This window comes from Pelmatolapia mariae, linkage group LG3_W (genome assembly GCF_036321145.2).
Source record: "Pelmatolapia mariae isolate MD_Pm_ZW linkage group LG3_W, Pm_UMD_F_2, whole genome shotgun sequence".
NCBI classification, from domain to species: Eukaryota; Metazoa; Chordata; class Actinopteri; order Cichliformes; family Cichlidae; genus Pelmatolapia; species Pelmatolapia mariae.
The window spans coordinates 69,446,171-69,457,016 of NC_086229.1; the positions used below are offsets into that span (position 1 = coordinate 69,446,171).

Sequence of the window (10,846 nt, forward strand, 5' to 3'; positions counted from 1 at the left end):
AATGCAGTTGCACAAAATATAGCAAAGTCCCGTTCTGCGTCAGTGGGGCTTAAGTTTATATGTTCTCTGCAATATAATCGAATGGCAGTAAATATAACAACACAACTGCATGCAAAGTCTACTAATCTGTCTTCTGATCTGTCTATCACTGAGGTAACTTTAAAACCGTAAGTAATGTCTGAAGAGACAAGGTGACATCGACATGTCACAACATAAAAATCACCTATCGGCGTATGTTGAAGTAAGCAATAGCCAGAATCAGGCATGTGTGTATGTGTAAAGTTTATATTATATACTTAAAATATTAAAAGTACAGAGAAACTACAAAACGCAAGTGCTATGAAGTACATCAAGAGTGAAATAGTTCCGGTACGTGAAAAATAGAAACTAGAACAATGCACAATAATTTTAACAACCGTAATATAAACAAAGTAAAAATAAAAGTTATTTCCTTAAAACACCATATGGAACAGACGTACTAACAACCAAGTAAAAATTAAAGTAATTCTTTCCTTAAAACACCAACAAGTCGTCTTTAACCCAGGCTCTCCAGGCAGTCAGTAGCCACTCATTAGTAAACCGGAAATGTGACTTCAAATAAGTCAGATGCACCTAATTTACATATACACAGACACACTCTCAAAATAACCAGCCTGATGCAGCGCCCGTGGCAGACAGAAAATATGCACAAACATAAGTATTCTGACAACAAATTATAACACAGAGACGTCTTATAAAATATACAAATATACAAGGCCTTAGAGGTTCGTACCCTACACAATTTAGACAAATTTTACATTAACCCTCCAAGGGACAAACTCCAAGTTTTTGATTGTCAATAACCCAGTATCAGGTCCAACCTGTATCTGGTCTAATTGCTAAAGTTCCTAAGTCAATTTAAAAGCGTCCAACGCCCAAGGTCCAACCTTTGCTACCCAAAAAAGCGCAAGTACCGTTCCAAACGGTAAAGTGGTCCAACCACTAGCTATTTTGGAGGTTCCCAAGTTCTCCACGATCGCAAATCGGACTATCCCTTCCAAAGGAAAATCCCAAGCGTCCCCAGGAAATTTGGAGCGTCACCTCCGAGAAATGCGCTTCTTAGAACATCCCACAGTTCCGTTCTACAGAAATTTAATTATGTTTTTAAAGACATCCTATGAAACCACAAAACCGACTGCATTGATGTCCAAGCCCAGCTTTATATTCAATTATAACTGCATTACCATATACAGATTTCAAATTACCTATAATCCTAAATTCAGTAGTCCAACTACTTTATTTTATCTTATTCCTATTTCCGTTACTTTACCTTTTCTTATTCAGCAGTCCAACTGCATTTAACTTATCCTTTTCTCATTTCAATGTATAAACTACATCACATCAGAACATAAGAACACAAACAGTCATCAGTAATCTAATGAGTAGACATCAATTTCAATCATCCAATTCGGCACACTTCGGAATATTTCAACAGGTAGTGCCTACCTTGTGAGATGGGCTGCCCTTTGTCCACTCAGATCGATCACTGTTTCCTGATTGTGCGACCCCCTTGGACGTCCACAACGCCACTCTCTCCTCAACCAACACCGGCCAATGCACCAAATGTTGTGGGTCCGAAATTGGTGGAGAGTACAAAACCAAGACAGTCCAGAAGGTCTAAGTCAAAGCAATCTTTATTGAAGTTCACGCGCGGGAAGACAGTCACTGCATACATCAGCAAGGGTCTTCGCCAAAATTATACTTCAGACTGCTTTTATATCATCAGAGTATTATGACGCCCCCTCTTGCGTTTACAATCACATAATTTGCATGTACAGAACATTTATGTATTTTAAGAATTAACTGCAGACACAGGAGTTCCCCTTTTGGCATCTTCTTCCAAAGAAGGCAACAACTCAGGCCTCTGTGGTCTCCAGGGGCTGGTCTTCTCCGCTCGTCACCTGTTGTCAAGACAGAAGCTCCAGTGCAGTATGTTAACTGAGTGCTTTCAGGCCTCTTCTTAAATCTGTTCCTAGGTTATATGTAATGTATATATGTGTTTTGTAAGCATGTGTGCAATCTTTCTTAAGCTCCCCATTTCCTTACCAATGTATCACCCAGACATAGCGCTGAATGAAGCTTGTGACCTTTATTTACCTGGGAAAGCTTCAACTCTTTAAGACCACAGAGCTGCAATGTGTGTAAAGATATAACAATATAAAATGGTTATGACTGCACCTGTGAGAGATTAATATGGTGTCAGTGTGTTTAAATGTTTCAAGGCTTTCTTAAAGCTATAAGCTGTGTGATTAGTGCTATGACAAAGCTATGAAATATATTGTAATAATGAAGCAATTTTCCTTTGTCCTCACAGTGCAAACTCTGAGTAAGTATACCCTGAGTTAACGAAAACTCTGGGTTTTCGGTTTCACAAAGCGAGTTTAGATTAATTCTGAGTGAGTTACTATGACGACACACTCCGTGAAGCTAACCTGCCCCCTAGCAGGTTTACTTCAACTAACCCTGAACTTCTCCGCCTCTTTGTCGGAAACCTGACTGTAGGAAGTGTCAGACATGGCGTGCCCCTTCCTTGAAGAGCCAGTAGATGTTGAAGCCCAAATTCTCCGCAGAGCTCTCCGCCGGGAGAGAGTGATTAGAGCGCGTTTGGACATTTTATCATGTCCTGATGATTTTCTGTGTGAACGTTACCGTTTTTCAGCACAATCGATAATTTATTTGAATAACATCCTCAGGCCTTGTATTGCTCATGTGACACATCGCGGACATTCTCTCAGTTCTGTACATATTATTTGTATTGCACTTAGTTTTTTTTTTTCAAACGGGAGCTTTCTGTATAATATTGGTGACGCTGAGCACGTTTCCAAGGCTACCGTCTGTCGGGCAGTCAGGAATGTTACAGTTGCACTGAAACGTCTCCTGTACTCGTTTGTGGTGTTCCCCGGTCATAGACCCACAAGATTTATCAAAGAGGGATTCCACAAAATTGCAGGTATCAGGATGAACAAAACTTAATTCATGATGTGGTGATACTTGAACTACTACTTAGATTTTACATTTATTTTCAGGGTTGCCAGGCGTGATTGGCTGTATAGATGGCACTCACATTCCATTCTGCTGCTTGAAGTGTTCCATTTCCAAAAAGCATTTTTTTATTTTCTTGATCAAACAGGTCTTGTACAGCTGCTTTACAGGGAGCTATTGAAACATAGAAAATAGCATTGACATTCATAGTACATGCCTACTTAGGTTGGTTGTAAATCAGTGCTGAACATCTTACTGAGGAAAGGTTTGTTGGAGAAGTGTCTGGACCCTCTTCCTCTACATTTTTTATATTTCATTTTTACTTGCTGCCAGGAACGTTTGGGGCCTGTTGGGTTGCACATGTGCTCACATCACATCACAAAATAAAATGTATAAAATAAAAAATAAAATGAAATATAATAAAATAACGTGTTAAATGGGTGGAAATCCCTAGATCAATTTTTAAATTAACACTCACGCATTGACTCTGTCGGCTATGTTTTGCCATGCATGCTCCCTTTCTTTTGCAGCTGAGGCTGTGTTACTTTTTTTCCGCAAAATTTGCATGTTATTGGCATGCTGCCATCAGAATTTCGGCCTCAAGCGCTGTAAAATACATTGGCCGCGCCTTCTTTCCCTCCGTCTCCATGGTGACTCGCTTAATCTGTGCTCCACTAATCAGGGCTTTATGCGCGTGCTTAACTTGGGGTTAAAGCAACTCCGCGTTGATTGAACTAATTGTTATCAGCCTTTCTGAAACCCAATATTCCGAGTTGGACAGTTCGGGGTTACTCAACCCTGAGTATCATTTTTAACTCTGAGTTTTCAAAACCGGCTTTCTGAAACAGGGCCCTGAAACCTGAATTCTGTGTTGCATAGTTTACTAACAGTGTGTGCTAACACTGAAGTTAGCAGTTTGTTTCCTAAGAGCTGCTGGGACAAACCACAGTGACCGGCTACAGAGTTTTAGTTAAAGTGGTTCTAATATGTGACCTGTTGAATTATTTAAAGGGATTTATTTCATTTAAAGCATCATTTGTGAAGTTTTTATGGAGTTTAGTTCTTTTACTGAAAGTAATAAACCTGAGTGGAAATAAACTTTGGACTTTAGTAATCTGAGCTCTGAAGCTGTGATGAAGCTCAGTTGGTGTGAAGGCGGCTGCTGTGCAGTGGCGGAGCGGAGGCGTGGCTTACTGAAGTCTTTTGGGTCTTTTGGAGTGTAATTTTTTCATAGTTAGATGCCTGGCTGACAACTGTATATAACAAAAAACTACACACAATACTCGAAGCACACAGTGTACACCGTGGGAATTTACGACTGTGCGTAAATCCCCCCTAATATTGGTGTGATCCGAGCTCAGACACTAAGTGACTGAGCGAGGGGGCGGAGCCAGGCAGACAGAGGAGAGCTTAAGTTTGACCAGGTACCAAAGCAAATCATTCGTACTGTACAAATAATGTAAATATGACGGTGTATCACGAAAGATTGATATCAAACTGATCACGTGACCTATATTACGTTACTTGCTCTTCAAGTGAATCAACAAATGGCGAAATGAAAAGCCGAACAACAACAATGCTGTTTCTTTAGAGAGTCTTAGCTTACATGTGTGTTTATTTCATATTTTCAGTTGTTTCCCTCCACGGCTAAATAAATCGGTTTCATAATGCACTGATATACAAGAATGGACATAAGGAGCTTCTTTCAAAGAAAAAACTCTGGTAGATGTTATTTTATATATTATGCTTTGTATGTTGTTCAGTATATTCCTATGCAAAAAAAGAGGAATTTCAATACACAGCAGTTTATTCACAGTTGAAACCAGATATTTACATACACTTTATGGAAAACACAAGAACATTTTGTTTACTGTACAACATCAATTTAGAGTAAAGTTGTTTTGTTTTGGATAAATAAATATTGAAATATCTTTTGAATTAGTTAAATGTCAGAATAAAGAGAGACAGAGCTGTCTATTTTTATCACTTTCATCAAATTTAGGAGAACATATACACTAAGTTTATTGTTAATTAATAAGAAAACTCCAGATGATTCCATTCTGAGCTGAAGAAGCTTCTGATTGGTTCGTAGAGTCCATGTGAGTAAATTGGTGGCACACCTGTGGATGCATATAAGGCAAAACACAGAGCCTGTTTCTTTGAAATGGGAAAATCAGGAGATATCAACCAAAACACCAGGAAAAGAATTGTGGAGCTCCATAAGTGTGGCTCAATTTTGAATACAATTTGGTGCCATTTACAATTAAGAAATACAGATAGTTTCTCTCTTTACTCTTAAAGTTAACAAATATGTTTTTTTATATTTATCAATCTAAAAAGAATAAACATTTAGTCTGATTTGATGTTACAATTAAAAAAGTGTTTGTGTTTTTATTTGAAGAGTGTTTAAATATCAGGGCCCTGTTTCAGAAAGCCGGTTTAGAAAACTCAGAGTTAAAAATGATACTCAGGGTTGAGTAACCCCGAACTGTCCAACTCGGAATATTGGGTTTCAGAAAGGCTGATAACAATTAGTTCAATCAACCCGGAGTTGCTTTAACCCCAAGTTAAGCGCGTGCACGAGGATACATAAAGCCCTGATTAGTGGAGCACAGATTAAGCGAGGCACCATGGAGACGGAGGGAAAGAAGGCGCGGTCAATGTATTTTACAGCGCTTGAGGCCGAAATTCTGATGGCAGCATATGCCGACAACATGCATATTTTGCAGAAAAAAGTAACACAGCCTCAGCTGCAAAAGAAAGGGAGCATGCATGGCAAAACATAGCCGACAGAGTCAATGCGTGAGTGTTAATTTAAAAATTGATCTAGGGATTTCCACCCATTTAACACGTTATTTTATTATATTTCATTTTATTTTTTATTTTATACATTTTATTTTGTGATGTGATGTGAGCGCAGGTGCAACCCAACAGGCCCCAAACGTTCCTGGCAGCAAGTAAAAATGAAATATAAAAATATAGTCCAAACAGGTAAGGTGTAATTGTATTATGAGCGATAGTGCTTGGTCTGTTTGTCCTGTGTAAATCAATTGCAGTTAGAGGCTACATTAATTTTCTTTCTGTAAGCACTTATTGAAATTATCTGAGCACATTACAAGTACATATTTGCTTACTCTGTATGCTCAAATGTGACCCGTTATAGCTAACAGAAAAAAAGCGGAGGCCCGAAAAACAGGTGGGGGTCCTCCACCACCACCACTCACAGAGGCGGAGCAGTTGGCCCTCAGCCAAAACAGTGGGCGCCCTGTGGCTGAAGGCATCTCTGCGGGGACATCCTCTGAGTCAATAACCCCGCAAGACACAAGTGCCTACATAAGAGGTAAATTCAAAATAATACATGATGTGCATACATCCTTTCTTCACAGTCACCTTTGCAGTGCTACTCATTCATTTGATAAACTCTTTACCATAATTAATTATTTTGTAGTGAAGTTATCTTCCTACTGATTTTTCCTTCCCTCAGTCTTGGTTGTCTTTGAGAGCATAATGACAATGAAGTGTAAGGTGATTGGTATATGTTTGTTAATTGCCATTTGGTCCCTTGTAAGTTATAAGTGACCTGTATAAACCTCATATTCTATCAGCTGATGGTGATGGTGTACTGCATCTGGTGCAGCCTCCTGTTGAGCCAGACCAACATGCAGTTGTGAGTACTCTTAATACTCCTCAGATCATGTGAGTTTACAGTACAACAGCAATGTTGTTAATTTCTTTACTACAGGAAAATAATGAAGAAACATTGACAGCTGTTACAGAGGAGGAAGCAACAGAGACACTTTATGAGGTTTACATCTTACAATGGAAAATATAACAATTGAATAAAATGTGGTACTATAATAAAACCATGGACTTTCTATGTCTCTAACAGAGTGATGATGGAAATGCAGAGGAAGAGGGTCCAGACACTTCTCCAACAAACCTTTCCTCAGTAAGATGTTCAGCACTGATTTACAACCAACCTAAGTAGGCATGTACTATGAATGTCAATGCTATTTCCTGTGTTTCCATAGCTCCCTGTAAAGCAGCTGTATAAGACATACTTGATCAAGAAAATAGAAAAATGCAACTTGGAAATGGAACACTTCAAGCAACAGATCCAAAAGACCAAGATTGAGATTTTACTGCTGGAACATCAGTTAAGGGTGTGTGAAGTGGTCAGAGATGGACGAATTATTTCAGTGTTTGAACAACATAATAATATACTTATTAATACTTTGTGTACAGGAAATACAGGCGACCAATAAAGCCAGTTGAACAAAAAATCTGTTTATTCTTCTTTCAACATGTTGAGGTGATGGGTCAAAGGAAATGATTGTGACATATGGTGTCTCTGACTGCTCTTCCATCTTGTATGTCCGTAGGAGGGTCAGGATGTTCATGGTTTGGATCACTGCTGATGTTTGGTTCAGAAGGACAGTGTTCTCCTCTAACTGTGGCAATGTTGTGAAGAATCACACATGCCACAATAATGTCACATGCCCTTTCTGGGGTGACCCTGAGTCTTTGCAGGCACTGGAACCGGGCCTTAAGCATTCCGATAGTCATTTCAACTCTGGCTCTTGTCCTGCAATGAGCCAGATTATATCGCTGCTGTGGGCCTGGTTCAGGGTAAACATGGATACCCCCTATCACCAAGCAAGTAGCCAGTGAACTCTCCTAAGACAGAAGGATACACTTCAGTTCAAATGTCCCTGTAGCAATTGGTCTTTATATATTTTAAAGTATTTTCAACTCACCATGTCCAAATTTTGTGCTCAGTGTACATTCACGAAAAATTCGTCAGTCATGAACAGAGCCTGGCCACTTGGCTTCCACATTTGTGATAATGTTGGCAGCATCACATATGATCTTCACAGTGCAGAGAACACAAATTAGCATCCATTACTATAATGACATAATTTGTTAGTTTGAAATGCTACAGGGAACTATGTACCTGTACATTAATGCTGTGGAAAGACTTCCTGTTCACATAGTCTCCTTCATTTACTGAAGGAGCAATGATTGGAATGTGAGTGCCATCTATACAGCCAATCACGCCTGGGAACCCTGAAAATAAATGTAACATTTAAGTAGTAGTTCAAGTATCACCACATCATGAATTAAGTTTTGTTCATCCTGATACCTGCAATTTTGTGGAATCCCTCTTTGATAAATCTTGTGGGTCTATGACCGGGGAACACCACAAACGAGTACAGGAGACGTTTCAGTGCAACTGTAACATTCCTGACTGCCCGACAGACGGTAGCCTTGGAAACGTGCTCAGCGTCACCAATATTATACAGAAAGCTCCCGTTTGAAAAAAAAAAACTAAGTGCAATACAAATAATATGTACAGAACTGAGAGAATGTCCGCGATGTGTCACATGAGCAATACAAGGCCTGAGGATGTTATTCAAATAAATTATCGATTGTGCTGAAAAACGGTAACGTTCACACAGAAAATCATCAGGACATGATAAAATGTCCAAACGCGCTCTAATCACTCTCTCCTGGCGGAGAGCTCTGCGGAGAATTTGGGCTTCAACATCTACTGGCTCTTCAAGGAAGGGGCACGCCATGTCTGACACTTCCTACAGTCAGGTTTCCGACAAAGAGGCGGAGAAGTTCAGGGTTAGTTGAAGTAAACCTGCTAGGGGGCAGGTTAGCTTCACGGAGTGTGTCGTCATAGTAACTCACTCAGAATTAATCTAAACTCGCTTTGTGAAACCGAAAACCCAGAGTTTTCGTTAACTCAGGGTATACTTACTCAGAGTTTGCACTAAACCGGCTTTCTGAAACAGGGCCCTGGTTTCAACTGTATATTTGATGATTGTCAGCACAAAGAGGGAGAGAGAGGAACAGAGATGGAACAAGACCAGGTGAGACAGACATGTTAGTCAAATGGTTGTTTACCAAAAGTATCACCGTATCATAGGTACTCATGTATCTCGTACCTAGTGTTTCTTTTTAGGTTTGTTATTTTTCCATTTCTATATTTATTAAGTTATGCAGGCTTGTTTGCACAACAAGGCTAAATAATTACAGAAACGTTTCTGAATCTAAATAGTGTACTTTGGTAGAAAATAAGTGTAGTGCAGGTCTATGATGATTTTTAGTGCTACTATCATCTAGTTTTGATTCTGGTTCTGTTTTAGTTAAGTCCCACAGCAGCTCTCACTGTGAGCTCAGATGTTTGTGGACACTCAGTTTGTTTGAACATAGTAAATAATCAGAGATTCTCAGACATTTAGACGACTGTTTATGGGGACACCACCTGCCCGAGGGTGTACTGTGTCAGAGAGATGGTGTATAGCACCATACACCACCTCTCTCACACAGTACACCCTCGGGCAGGTGGTGTCTCCATAAACAGTCATGGGTGTAGTCTCTCTGCTGGTTCATAGTTTTTACTGAGGAGCTGTGTTCATGTCAGGAAGGTTTAGTCTGAACACTGTGGTGCAGTTTGATTTACTCTGTTTCTGAGTGTTTGTAGGATCAGTCTCTGCTGGTCACCTGATACCTGGCAGTGAAGTTTTTATAAATCAGCGCCATCAGATTTAATCCAACAGAATAACATGTAAAACACTCCAGGGCTTTTAATCTGAAACTTCTCCAGAGCTGTCTGGAGTTTTTCTTACATTAAAATATTCTGGGATTACCAGACTGTCCACATCATGTGTCCTACCAAAACTATCATCTATCATAACTTTCATCCACAAATATACCCTGACATTAAACCCAAATATGTCAGGGTCTGTGATCATTTAATGTGGTCTGGAAAAGCTGAGAGAGGGATATTATACCCCTTATGTCAAAATTATTCATGAGCTTTTTGAGTGATAGGTTCTAATGAATTATTCATGAGCTCCGGAAGTAATAACGGAAGTAATTAAAAAATATGATATTCATAAAAATATGATATTCATAAAAATATGATTTTCATAAAAAATATGCTATTTCATAGCTCCTTGCTTTTTCTTCCCCCAATAAGAACTAATTGATTATTTAGAAAGATTTTTTTATATCAAATAGCATTCTTTTATTTTTAAGCTATTAAAAAAGTTTTTTACTTTTTTTATTCTTAAAAAACGCCCTCTGGTGGTGGGTCAGCGCATGAGCGCCCCAGGGCGCGCGCCAGGGCGGGAGCACGCCCGCGGGAGCGCGCCTCTCTCTCTGCATCGGGCCTGTGTGTTTCTGGGACCGTGCTTTTGTGTGTGTGAAAACATGTTAAACCAGTATAAATGTGCTTAGTTAAACTTGTGCTTTTGTAACGTTCAGTATGGCCAGAAATACAGGGTGCATGCCTTTGGGGAACACTTTATTTCATTTTATATGCATTTGTTTAATCCGAACAAGGAGATTTAGAATCAAACTCCGAATCGCAAAAAACTCTGGTATTCCCCGTTGCTCCCACTCCAAACGCACCGCTGCTCCCAACATAAAAAACTTTCTTAAAAAACTCTTTTTCTCCAAAAAACGCAGCGCAAAAAAACCCCGTACAATTACTTGCTAAAACTCTCTCCCCGCTCCCAAACCCCGATCCTTAGGAAATAAGCAGGGAGAAACTCCTCAAAAAATCCTCCATATTTCTATCCAAAAAACCCCAGAATAACTTGTAGGGACCCCCTCATATACCCTAACCCTTATATTCGATAACAGGGGAAATCCTGAAAAAACCCTTAGTCTTTTTCTTCAAAAAAAACCCCAGCCCTCTCACTAAAAATCCGCGCAGAGTCTAAGTCCTCCTGTCGCTCTTACTCTCACGGAACTTCAGCCAGAGCTCAGTTTTTTCCCTACTTGTTCGTTCCCTGGCTCAGATAGCAAT

General features: G+C 39.6%; 1 long non-coding RNA gene across 1 annotated transcript; it reads right to left on the reverse strand.

Moving 5' to 3' along the window:
• Positions 1-7,115: 7,115 nt before the first annotated feature.
• Positions 7,116-8,327, reverse strand: LOC134624769 (uncharacterized). Its single transcript, XR_010093647.1, has 3 exons — positions 7,976-8,327; positions 7,779-7,890; positions 7,116-7,698 (listed from the first exon to the last, which is right to left on the reverse strand). It is a non-coding gene; the product is annotated as an uncharacterized LOC134624769 (long non-coding RNA).
• Between the last annotated feature and the right edge of the window lie 2,519 nt (positions 8,328-10,846).